This window comes from Helianthus annuus, chromosome 6 (genome assembly GCF_002127325.2).
Source record: "Helianthus annuus cultivar XRQ/B chromosome 6, HanXRQr2.0-SUNRISE, whole genome shotgun sequence".
In the NCBI taxonomy this organism is placed as follows: domain Eukaryota; kingdom Viridiplantae; phylum Streptophyta; class Magnoliopsida; order Asterales; family Asteraceae; genus Helianthus; species Helianthus annuus.
In genome coordinates, this window is record NC_035438.2 from 147,383,546 (window position 1) to 147,397,944 (window position 14,399).

Sequence of the window (14,399 nt, forward strand, 5' to 3'; positions counted from 1 at the left end):
GCCACACCTTGTACGCGGACCCATTAGGCAACCGAGTGGGCTCGGCCCACTCCCCACTCGCAAACACCAAAACCAAGAGTAGGGGTTTGATTTCATTGTTTTTGCAAAACACATAACACACACAAACCCTACTTGCTCTCTATCTCTCTCTCTCGGCTTGCTTAGGACCCGACGGCAAAGATCTTTCCCTACTTGGATCATCCTTGTTCCCTCTCTTATTTCCGGTTAGTGATAAATGTTATTGATTTTATGATTTTGTTTGTATGATGATGTTATTAGAGATAATTGCTTGATAACCGAGGATTCTTGTTAACATGATTGCTTGTGATAGTAGTAAATTGTGTGTTGTTGATCGGCTCACATATAGGAATCAATCTAGGTTGTTAATCGTATTTTGGGTGAGGATGATTTGAACCGAAATGCATGCTTGTTTGACTGGATTGTTACACAATGTTTTGGATGAATTAATTGACTTGTTTGGGTGTAAGTTAGTGATTCCAGATGCCTGTTTATATGATTAGTGTTATGTTGGAATATTGTTCATGTTGTGGTGGATTAGGGTTCGTAAGAGTTCTTGATAAAATACCATGTTTAATCGATAATTTGGTTAATTGATTTGTGGGTTGGTGTTAATTGATAATTGTTGTATAAGGAAACTGCATATGATTTGTAACTGACAGCTTAAATCTCGGACAATTAAACTGATCGCACAAGCGGCACACACGGGACCGAGATTGCGAGTCCGGATTACGACTCGAGACCGCATCAGCACGAGCCGAGATCCTGGTTGCGAGTCATGTTGCGACTCGTAACCAAACCATGACAAGCCGCGATCACCATTGCGACTCGTAATCTCCCGTTGCGACTAGTAATCTCCTGTTGCGACTCGTAATCCCCGTTGCGACTCGAGACCAATATGCACGTACATTATTTTGGACGCACACTGTCACGGGCCCAATCGTTTGGGCCAAATGATTTGGATTTGTGGACTGTTTGTTATTGGACTAGTATGCGTTTACTATTTGGGCCGATTGAGAATCTGGACTGTTTAGATTGGGCCGTTATATGAATTGGTTGAATGTTATTTGGGTTGATTGACTTTCGGGCTTAGACATTGGATCGCACATGAATGTTAATGCTATGCTCTTACCTGTTTACATGCATACGTGATAGTAACGTGTTAACATATGTGATGCACACGTGTATTACCTTAGTCAAAACCTGACTTGTATAATAACCATGATAGGACGTGGTTGACCATTTACTAGCTTACCTGTACTCTTTGTGTATCTGCCGAGCAATCCAAGGTGAGTTCACACAGCCAAGGCATGGGATTCCCGGGTTGGGAATTGGGTTGGATATGTTGATATTGGAGGAGTTACTCGTACTTACGCATTCACTAGACTATAGACCATCGTCCTCAGAATAGTCAGGACACGTTACGTAAAGCCTACGTAACCCAGTATTTGCCGTTTGTCTCCCGGGTCGGGAGGACACGTTACGTAAAACCTACGTAACCCAATACCATCTACTGTCTTCCGGGTCGGAAGGACACGCTGCGTAAAGCCTACGTAGCCCCAACGCGTACCACTGTCCTCGGGGAAGGGCACGTCACGTAAAGCCTACGGGACCCAGTACGTATTCCTGTTCTCGGTTTAAGAAGAACACATGGTTGCACTAGTCTAGTAAGTACCATAATGGGAAGCCCCCATTATAAAGGATAAACGTGAGAATCCCTCACCAGTAGTATATACATGGGGAAACCCCCCCCCCCCCACTAGATGAACTTACGCATTACTATTACGCACTTGCTTTCTGTGAACTCGCTCAACTAGTTTGTTGATTATTTGCTGCATGCCTTGCAGGACCTTAGGTACATTATGGAGCTTGCACAGGGAGGAGCAGGTCGTTGTGGGATACGGATCATGAACAATATCTGAACTTATAACTATTTTGAGATTACATTACTATGCTTCCGCTACTTAAACAATGTTTGGTTTTGAACATCAATCATGTCATGATGAATTACATTAATTACTTTTATTATTATAAAATGCTATGTTTGATATGATTGATGGCTTGATCCTGGTCATGTCACGCCTCCAAGCGGTGGTACTCCGCGGGTGGATTTTGGGGGTGTGACAGATTGGTATCAGAGCCATTGGTTATAGAGAACTTGGTTTGAATATGGGAAAACGTTTTTATTAAAACCGGACTATAACCAGAACAGTGCTCTCAACGATCCACAACGACGCTTCGCTCCACGTGCAAGACTCGACATTCTAGGTAATACGGTTTATGTTTATTGCCTGTACGCTAGAACTATGTAGAACTTTGCTCGTATACGTTTAGATACACATGACGCTATAGCATGAGAATCCCTACGTGCTTACTCTTTTCTGTCATCGCCCTATTCGCGAACCGTTCTTACTTATGCTACTTTTTACAATGAAGATCATGTCTGGACGAATCAACATGACTCAAGCCCAGCTAGAGGCTCTTGTTCAAGCTCAAGTCGCTGCGTCAGTTGCAGCAGCTCAAGCAGGTCAACACGCGCAGCAGCCTGTCTGCACATTCAAGAACTTCATGGACTGTCGTCCAAATTCTTTCAGTGGCACCGAGGGGGCAGTGGGACTCCTCCATTGGTTTGAAAAGCTGGAGTCAGTATTCGAAATGTGCGAGTGCCCTGAGGCTCGCAAGGTCAAGTATGCCACCGGCACCTTGGAAGGAATCGCGCTAACCTGGTGGAATGCGCAGGTGCAAATTCTTGGGTTGGCAGCTGCTAACGCCACACCCTGGAACGATTTTAAGGAACTTATCAAGAGAGAATATTGCACGCGTGAAGATATTCACAAGCTGGAAGACGAGTTGTATAATCTGAAAATGGTTGGGTCTGAGATCGAAGCGTATACTAAACGGTCGAATGAACTGGCCGTACTGTGCCCAACTATGGTAGACCCTCCATACAAGCGCATCGAGATTTATCTCAAGGGGTTGGCACCAGAAATCCAGAGCCATGTTACCTCGGCTAATCTTGACAACATCCAGGAAATTCAGCGCCTCGCTCATCGCATCACCGACCAGGCAGTGGATCAGAACAAACTGCCTAAGCGTGTCAACGCTACTGCTACAGTTACTCCTTCAGCTACTCCTGCTACTACTAGCGACAGCAAAAGAAAGTGGGATGGGGATTCTAGCAAAGGTTCAGCATCCGTTCAATCCCAAGCTCAGCAGCAGAAGACTGACCACTACTAGAGTCCTAGTCAGCAATCCTCTGGTGGTCATAGACAAAGAAGGTATCAAGGGTTTCACCCTAAGTGTCACAACTGCAACAGGCATCATAGCGGCCAGCGCAACAGGGGTCGTTGTCAAAGATGCCTCAAGATGGGGCACGAGGCTAAAGACTGTAGGAGCCCTCGTCCTGCAAATCAGAACCAGCAACCACAACAACCAGCTCCACAGAACCAGCAGCAGCAGCCACAGCGTGGAAACCGGGGATGTTTCCAGTGTGGGGCTGAAGGTCACTTCAAGCGTGATTGCCCTCAATTGAACCAGAACCAGAACCGCAACAACAATCAGGGCAACGGGAATAACAACAACGGGGGAAACAACAACAACGGCAATGAAGCTCGTGGTCGTGCATTCGTACTAGGTCGAGGCGACGCAGTGAACGATCCCAACGTAGTTATGGGTAAGTTTCTCCTCGACAATATTTACGTTACTGTTTTGTTTGATTCGGGTGCGGATACAAGCTATATGTCTGTGAAAATGTGTCAATTGCTACAACGTACACTAACACTTTTACCCACCAAACATGTAGTAGAGTTAGCTAACGGTAAAAGTCTAGAAGCCACGCACGTAGTTCAGGGTTGTGATCTTATCTTAGCTGGTCAAGCTTTCTCTATCGACCTCATTCCCATAGTTTTGGGTAGCTTCGACGTCGTGATTGGGATGGATTGGTTATCCCAACACCAGGCAGAAATCTTATGCAGCGAGAAGATTATTCGCATTCCTCGTTCGGGTCAAGAACCTCTCGAAGTACAAGGCGACAAGAGTGGTGCGGTGGTTGGCATCATCTCTTTCTTGAAGGCTCAGAAATGCTTACGTAAGGGTCACACAGCCATTTTGGCTCTTGTTTCGGATGCATCGACGAAGGAAAAGAGACTGGAGGATATACCAGTTGTACGTGACTTTCCTCAGGTATTTCCTGAAGACTTACCTGGATTACCTCCTCATCGTCAGGTCGAATTTCAGATCGAGCTCGCTCCAGGAGCAGCACCCATAGCTCGCGCACCGTATCGCCTAGCTCCATCAGAATTGGAAGAATTGTCAAAGCAGCTACAAGAGCTCTTGGAAAAGGGCTTCATTCGTCCAAGCTCTTCGCCTTGGGGAGCTCCAGTGTTATTTGTGAAAAAGAAAGACGGTACGTTCAGAATGTGCATCGACTACCGTGAACTCAACAAGGTGACGGTGAAGAACCGTTATCCTCTCCCGCGCATCGACGACTTATTCGACCAGTTGCAAGGGTCGAGTTACTATTCCAAGATAGACTTGAGGTCAGGATACCATCAGCTGAGAGTCCGGGATGAGGACGTCTCCAAGACTGCATTCAGAACTCGCTACGGCCACTACGAGTTTCTTGTCATGCCGTTCGGGTTAACGAACGCGCCTGCTGTATTTATGGATCTTATGAACAGGGTGTGCAAACCCTATCTTGACAAGTTCGTCATAGTATTCATCGACGACATTCTGATCTACTCCAAGAGTCAGGAGGAACACGAGCAGCACCTACGCCTCATTTTGGAACTCCTTCGGAAGGAGCAACTATACGCTAAGTTTTCGAAATGCGACTTCTGGCTTCGTGAATTCCACTTCTTAGGCCACGTAGTGAACAAGGATGGGATCCATGTCGATCCATCCAAGGTAGACTCGATCAGAAACTGGCCTGCACCACGTACGCCAACGGAAATACGCCAATTCTTGGGCTTGGCGGGTTACTACAGACGGTTTATCAAAGACTTCTCCAAGATCGCGCAACCACTTACACTACTGACACAGAAGGGTGTCACCTACCGTTGGGGCAACACGCAGGAAACTGCTTTCCAGTACTTAAAGGATAGACTTTGCAGTGCACCTATCCTCTCATTGCCAGAGGGCACGGACGATTTCGTAGTATATTGTGATGCATCCATCCAGGGTCTTGGATGCGTGTTAATGCAGCGCGACAAGGTCATTGCTTACGCTTCACGCCAACTTAAGATACACGAACGGAACTACACGACACACGATTTAGAGCTGGGAGCTGTAGTTTTCGCGCTTAAGATATGGCGACACTACCTGTACGGTACCAAGTGCACGATTTACACCGATCACAGGAGTCTCGAGCATATTTTCAAGCAGAAGGAATTGAATATGCGTCAACGACGATGGGTCGAGTTACTGAACGATTACGAATGCGCTATCAAGTACCATCCAGGCAAGGCCAATGTTGTGGCTGATGCCCTCAGTCGGAAAGACACTCTACCACGGCGCGTGCGAGCGCTACAGCTTACGATTCAGTCTAGCCTTCCTGCACAGATACGAGATGCTCAGGTAGAAGCATTGAAACCCGAAAACGTCAAGGCTGAAGCCTTACGCGGCTCACGACAACGATTGGAACAGAAGGCAGACGGCGCTTACTATGTAACGGGGCGTATTTGGGTCCCACTTTATGGCGGACTATGCGAACTTGTAATGGACGAAGCTCACAAGTCTCGCTACTAGGTACATCCAGGGTCGGACAAAATGTACCACGACATCAAAACTACTTATTGGTGGCCTAGCATGAAGGCCCACATCGCTACATACGTTGGAAAGTGTTTGACCTGTGCGAGAGTCAAGGTCGAATACCAGAAACCAGCGGGTCTACTTCAGCAGCCTAAGATACCTCAATGGAAATGGGAAGAAATTTCCATGGATTTCGTTACAGGCCTACCTAGATCCCAGCGTGGGAATGATACCATATGGGTGATCGTGGATCGACTCACCAAGTCTGCACACTTCTTACCTATAAAGGAAACGGATAAGTTCTCCACTCTCGCAGACGTCTATCTTAAAGAGGTTGTTTCGAGGCACGGGGTGCCCATCTCCATCATTTCGGATCGCGATGCACGATTCACGTCAGAGCTATGGCAAGCGATGCACAAATCTTTCGGCTCACGACTAGACATGAGCACAGCATATCATCCTCAGACGGATGGGCAGTCTGAGCGTACGATCCAAACTCTCGAAGACATGCTTCGGGCATGCGTTATAGACTTCGGCAACGGCTGGGAAAAGCACCTCCCTTTGGTGGAGTTCTCGTATAATAACAGCTATCACACCAGCATTCAAGCCGCTCCATTTGAGGCATTGTACGGGCGTAAATGCCGGTCACCTCTCTGTTGGGCAGAGGTGGGGGATAGTCAGATTACGGGTCCAGAGATTGTAGTGGACGCCACAGAAAAGATCGCACAGATACGACAACGCATGGCGGCAGCACGCGACCGTCAGAAAGCCTACGCGGACAAGCGTAGAAAGCCATTGGAATTTCAGGTCGGGGACCGGGTTTTACTAAAAGTTTCACCCTGGAAGGGTGTAGTACGTTTTGGCAAACGGGGCAAACTGAATCCGCGGTACGTCGGACCATTCGAGATCATAGAAAAGATTGGCAAAGTAGCATACAAGTTGAATCTACCAGCTAAACTCGGGGCAGTTCACAATGTCTTTCATGTGTCAAACCTAAAGAAGTGCCTATCAGATGAAAACCTCATCATTCCTTTCAAAGAACTCACTATCGACGAGCGGTTGCAGTTCGTCGAGGAACCAGTTGAAATCACGGACCGGGATGTGAAGGTCCTCAAAAACAAGAGAATCCCTCTTGTTCGAGTTCGTTGGAACTCCAAACATGGTCCAGAGTACACCTGGGAACGCGAAGACAGGATGACAGAAAAGTACCCCCAGTTATTCGGAACCAATGCAACCACTACTGAGACTGAAGCTACTACTTCGGAATTTCGGGACGAAATTCCAGATCAACGGGGGGAGGATGTGACACCCCAGGAAAACTAGTGAACGATTGAACTTACCTAGCTTCCTCAGTGAGTGCATACCAAATTTCGGGACGAAATTTCCAATTAGTTGGGGATAATGTGACAACTCGGACTTTAGACTTACTTTGTGTAACGATACATGGTTATGAGAACGTTATTAACCGAATAATTACGTGATTATGTTATGTGCATTTTTGTAATATGTGTATGTTTTATGTGTGTATTAATTGAACCGCACATCATGACCCGAACCGCACAACACTACATTCGAGTGCACAAGCCCCTTTTGGGCCACACTTTGTACGCGGACCCATTAGGCAACCGAGTGGGCTCGGCCCACTCCCCACTCGCAAACACCAAAACCAAGAGTAGGGGTTTGATTTCATTGTTTTTGCAAAACACATAACACACACAAACCCTACTTGCTCTCTATCTCTCTCTCTCGGCTTGCTTAGGACCCGACGGCAAAGATCTTTCCCTACTTGGATCATCCTTGTTCCCTCTCTTATTTCCGGTTAGTGATAAATGTTATTGATTTTATGATTTTGTTTGTATGATGATGTTATTAGAGATAATTGCTTGATAACCGAGGATTCTTGTTAACATGATTGCTTGTGATAGTAGTAAATTGTGTGTTGTTGATCGGCTCACATATAGGAATCAATCTAGGTTGTTAATCGTATTTTGGGTGAGGATGATTTGAACCGAAATGCATGCTTGTTTGACTGGATTGTTACACAATGTTTTGGATGAATTAATTGACTTGTTTGGGTGTAAGTTAGTGATTCCAGATGCCTGTTTATATGATTAGTGTTATGTTGGAATATTGTTCATGTTGTGGTGGATTAGGGTTCATAAGAGTTCTTGATAAAATACCATGTTTAATCGATAATTTGGTTAATTGATTTGTGGGTTGGTGTTAATTGATAATTGTTGTATAAGGAAACTGCATATGATTTGTAAATGACAGCTTAAATCTCGGACAATTAAACTGATCGCACAAGCGGCACACACGGGACCGAGATTGCGAGTCCGGATTACGACTCGAGACCGCATCAGCACGAGCCGAGATCCTGGTTGCGAGTCATGTTGCGACTCGTAACCAAACCATGACAAGCCGCGATCACCATTGCGACTCGTAATCTCCCGTTGCGACTAGTAATCTCCTGTTGCGACTCGTAATCCCCGTTGCGACTCGAGACCAATATGCACGTACATTATTTTGGACGCACACTGTCACGGGCCCAATCGTTTGGGCCAAATGATTTGGATTTGTGGACTGTTTGTTATTGGACTAGTATGCGTTTACTATTTGGGCTGATTGAGAATCTGGACTGTTTAGATTGGGCCGTTATATGAATTGGTTGAATGTTATTTGGGTTGATTGACTTTCGGGCTTAGACATTGGATCGCACATGAATGTTAATGCTATGCTCTTACCTGTTTACATGCATACGTGATAGTAACGTGTTAACATATGTGATGCACACGTGTATTACCTTAGTCAAAACCTGACTTGTATAATAACCATGATAGGACGTGGTTGACCATTTACTAGCTTACCTGTACTCTTTGTGTATCTGCCGAGCAATCCAAGGTGAGTTCACACAGCCAAGGCATGGGATTCCCGGGTTGGGAATTGGGTTGGATATGTTGATATTGAAGGAGTTACTCGTACTTACGCATTCACTAGACTATAGACCATCGTCCTCAGAATAGTCAGGACACGTTACGTAAAGCCTACGTAACCCAGTATTTGCCATTTGTCTCCCGGGTCGGGAGGACACGTTACGTAAAGCCTACGTAACCCAATACCATCTACTGTCTTCCGGGTCGGAAGGACACGCTGCGTAAAGCCTACGTAGCCCCAACGCGTACCACTGTCCTCGGGGAAGGGCACGTCACGTAAAGCCTACGGGACCCAGTACGTATTCCTGTTCTCGGTTTAAGAAGAACACATGGTTGCACTAGTCTAGTAAGTACCATAATGGGAAGCCCCCATTATAAAGGATAAACGTGAGAATCCCTCACCAGTAGTATATACATGGGGAAACCCCCCCCCCCACTAGATGAACTTACGCATTACTATTACGCACTTGCTTTCTGTGAACTCGCTCAACTAGTTTGTTGATTATTTGCTGCATGCCTTGCAGGACCTTAGGTACATTATGGAGCTTGCACAGGGAGGAGCAGGTCGTTGTGGGATACGGATCATGAACAATATCTGAACTTATAACTATTTTGAGATTACATTACTATGCTTCCGCTACTTAAACAATGTTTGGTTTTGAACATCAATCATGTCATGATGAATTACATTAATTACTTTTATTATTATAAAATGCTATGTTTGATATGATTGATGGCTTGATCCTGGTCATGTCACGCCTCCAAGCGGTGGTACTCCGCGGGTGGATTTTGGGGGTGTGACATACCGCTTGTAGATACGTAGATCTACTAGTTTTAAACACTATTTCGCAAGTAAAGCGCTTTTACACAAGTTCATGATTCGTGTGTGGTAGAGTTTCATCCCTTAACCCTTGTTATATTCAAAACAACCTTATGTCATGATCCATGATCATGACCAAACCGGGTTAAACAATGATCCGAGCCACCACAACATAGATCGGGTCCAAATAACCACACAATTCAAATACTACAAGATTTACACAACAAACAAGCTTTTAACCATCACTTTTAGTGTTTTTAGTAGACTTTTATGCATCAACATGTAAGATTACGAGTTTTAACCATTACAAATCATATTAACCATCTTAAAATAGTTCGAGAAGGTGATTATAGCAACTTACTACTAGCTCGAGGCTAGGGAAGAATCTAGACGCAAAATGAGAGGATAAAAGCAATAGAGTGAGGTCCTTCGCCTTCCGAATGCACCAAGCCTCCTTATACGGGATCCTTGACACTTGTGTGTTCTTGAAATGAGGTGATCAAAACCGAAAAATGGTTGTGTGTGGGGGGATGTCTTCGGCCGAGAGCTCCAAGGAAGGGAGAGGGAGTGTTGTCTTGAGTTGTGAGTGGTGGAATGTTATGGTGTGCACAAGGGTGATCTTATAGGCAATTACAAGCTTAATACCCAAAGGACTTCATGTTCTCTAGATATGGGACCAAAGAAAATAAAATAAAATAATCAAATGTTGTACCATGGGGGTCACAAAGTGACTGAAATCGGCCAAGGGGGGGGGGGGTAGTTTGGTTAGTTTCCAACTAATCATTAGTTAATAGTTAGGATAAGTTAGTTAAGTTAGGGATTAACCCAGTTAGTAGTGTGTTGTGCATTACAGCGGGTGTTAGGGTATTCAGGGACCCTAACTGGCTCAGAAAAAGATAAATAATGTTATTAGTAATATTTTCATGTTCCGGGTATAGTCCGGTTGTTCGGTTGGATAGTGATCCGTTAAAGCGTTTAACAAAGCTTTAAAGTGTCGTTATTGTTATTTTTAGTGACACAACTCATTCCTGACACTTTGGAAAGTGTCTAGTAATATTTTTCTCATGTTTTGGCACTTTATTAGTTAACCAAATGCTGAATTTTTAGTTAATGTGCTGAATTTTGTACTTAGAGTACGTTTTAGGCACATCCTGTCATTGTAACTTATTCCTAGAGACGCAGTTCTACAATCCTTGTATCCCTACACTCACTATTGGTGTAGTAAACTATCTTGGGCTCATACAGGCCTTAGAGGCAGTATCTGCCTGATGCTGGCTTTATCAGCATGTTCAATAGGTTATCCGTTCATTGTGCTACTGTGCTTTTGTGCATCATGTTTGTCACTAAGGTTCAGCATGTAAATAATGTAGTGACAGTAAATAAAGTATGATGCAAGTATGTACATGTATCAACATTCAAGTAGCAGTTTATCCACAATTTCAGGTAAGCACAGTAATTAATTATTAATTAAGTCGTACGGATACCTGGTTTAGTGAGGGTTGTCACAATAACCCCCTTGACCAACATTTTCACCACCATGCGGCTCGTTCGCATAGTCTTCATCTCCACTTGGAACTACTTCTTCATCACTTTCTGGCTCGTCCGGCTCACCCGGTAACAAATCTCGTGCACCCAACTTTAGTGCCCTCCACCTTTGCCCTTCCGACTTTAACTTGTGATAACGCTCCGATTGTGTATATGACCACCCAATCCCTAACTTATCCAACGTAAAAGGCTGATGCCTTTTTGTTGCTCCTCGATCTTCAGATGTTATCGCCTTTTGTTGTTTCATTAACCCCGTAATTATTCGACAATACGGGACAATGTCTCTTCCATACTTATTCCGGCAGATCCATAAGTGGTTCATGATCAGATAGCGTATCGGAAAACGCGGAGACCCATGCATTAGCGAGTAAAGAACGGGTACTTCGGGAAACCTCACCTGCTCCTTGTCTCCCCTTCGTGGAATAACATTGAGAACACATATGGCTAACAACAATTTAGCTTCTATTTTTAAATTCTTCCGGTATAGAATACCATTGTATTTACCGGGTAAAAATATTGCTGCCAACATATCATTCCATCGAACATGTTTCTCCGGTTTAACCAGGAGGTCATCAAGAGTCGGTATCATATAATCACTAGCCGGTAGACTGTCATATTTTCCCAATTTCTTCAATGTGGTAAAAGACATCTCCACTGGAATTCCATTCACAATACCCGTTAGCTTCATTTGCGATGGCCTGTCATATTGGTTAACCTTAAGAGTTGCCATCCACTCTTGAATTTCGGTCATAAACAGGTTGCTTTTATCTTTATCATAACAACTAAGCGCCCCCTCCCAACCAAGAGCGCGAAATTTATCAAACACCCCGAACTGGCCAAATTGAACCTCATTAACTTCTCTTTCACAAATGAATGCAGCAGCCTTGTTCTTCAACTTATTCATGCTGTCATGGTAGAGTGTCGGTTGCCACTCCTCTGCTTGATCATCTAATGGACCCGAATTCCATTTTGGCTTTTCAGCCGGGTCCAACTCCATCTCTTCCTCACTTTCACTTTCGCTTTCATCCACTCGACCCATGTATTGTCTCTTTCTTGGTTGTTGTTCCGGCTGTTTACCCTTTCCCTTCGAAGACGAAGATGAACTAGCTCCGGTCTTTTCTTTTGTTCGTGCCATTCCTACACACATTAGAGCAAACAACACAACCAAACGAAACAAAATTAGACTCTTTTCTCCAACATATCCCCACACTTGCTTGTTATCATGGTTGTAGATGTTAGTGAACCAAAACTTTTATAAATTTTTTCAAAAATTTGGGCATGGTGTCTCTACACTGTAGAAATCCCCAAAAGTTCACTACTTTACTAACTATCCTACATCTACAACCATACTCATATTCAAGAACAAGTAACAAGTAACACTATGAACAAGCAAGTGGGTATGAACAAACATCAACATTAACCTCAATCTTCACAATGCATCATCAAAATACAACAATTAAACTTCCATACCTTGTTTAAAGATGTAAGAAACACAAATGAGGCAAAAACTTCAAAAAGCCCTAAAATTTTCGAAGCTAGGGTTTTAAGTTCGGACCCAAAAACTGCGTTTTCTTGTAAATCTCTTGGCAAAATCAGAAACTACGTGAAAAATTAGTCAAGATAGACTCCGATTTCACTTAGTTTGGACAAGAATTGAGAAAGCTATGGAGAGTTGAAGGTTGGGGAAGAAGATGGCTTGTGGGTCTTGAGAGAGATGGAGATGGATGGTGATAGATAGAGTGGAATTGTGTGGTTGGGGATAACTCACGTGACCAGATGTTATGAGTTTTTATTATTATTATTTTTTTTATGTTAAATGCGGAAGCCGAAGCGATACATCAGTTTTTTCTGCGTACCGTAACTTACGGTTCCACCGTAAGTTACGGTGGAACCTGAACAACAATTTTTTCACCGTAAACCAGTAGCGAAATACCGTAAAGCCCCAACTTTTTTCATTTCCACCGTAAATTACAGTGAGACCGTAATTTACGGTGGCTTCTGGGCGATTAAGGTTTCACAAAAATTGAATTTTTAAGTGACTTTTTTATATTTTTTTTCAGTTTTTTCGCTTTTTTATGTTTTTAAATTTTTTCAAAAACGTGTAAAAATCACCCTACCCCCTCAAAAGTCCCGTGTTGTCCTCAACACAATGTTAGAGAAATTCGTGACCCGAACGTCCCCACACTTTTTTCAAACACGGATTTCGAAGAAATACGGTAATTGTACAAACCATACAAAACAAACAAACAAAACAAAACACTACTATTTACACTACCAAACATGGGCCTCTCATGGTTGTTCCTCATCGACCGGGCGCAAGATGTAGCCCGCTTTGTCAAGCTCCAAGTTGTTGATGTCGTTCCCCTCCAAGTATGGCTTCAACCGGTGACCGTTCACCGTTTGTTGTTTCAATGTTTGCTCATCTTGGATGTCTACATCACCAAATCTCCCAACTCTCCGAAAAACATACGGACCCATCCATTTGCTTTTGAGCTTGCCCGCGAACATCTTCAATCTTGAGTTATACAACCAAACTTTTTGACCCACTTCGAACGTTTTCTTTCGCAATTTTGCATCATGCACCTTCTTGAGTTTATCTTTATAAGCCGATGCACATTCATACGCCTCGTCTCGAATCTCTTCTATCTCTCTCAATTGCAACTTTCTCAACTTCCCCGCCTCGTCATAATCTGCGTTAACCGTTTTAATTGCCCAATGTGCTCAATGCGCTAACTCCATTGGCAAGTGACAACCCTTACCATACACCATCCGGTAAGGCGTTGTGCCAATAGGAGTCTTGTAGGCCGTTCGGTATGCCCACAATGCATCATCTAACTTACTCGACCAATCCTTTCTATCCGTTCTTACCGTCTTCATGAGAATCTCTTTGATTTGACGGTTGGACACTTCAACTTGTCCACTTGTTTGCGGATGGTAAGGTGTGGCAATTCAGTGATTCACACTATACCTCTTCAATAGTTTCCCAAAGTTAAAGTTCTTGAAATGCGAACCATCATCACTTATAATAACCCGCGGGATTCCAAAACGAGAGAAAATGTTGGATTGAACAAATTTACAAACTACCGAATGGTCGTTTGTTCGTGTTGCAATAGCTTCAATCCACTTCGAGACATAATCCACCGCTACCAAAATGTATAGAAAGCCATTCGAATTCGGAAAAGGACCCATAAAGTCTATACCCCATACATCAAATATCTCTACAACCAAGATTGGTTGTAAAGGCATCTCATCCCTCTTCGATATGCTTCCCATCTTTTGACAATTTATGCAATTTCTAGCAAATTCACAAGCATCCTTGAAAATGGTGGGCCAAT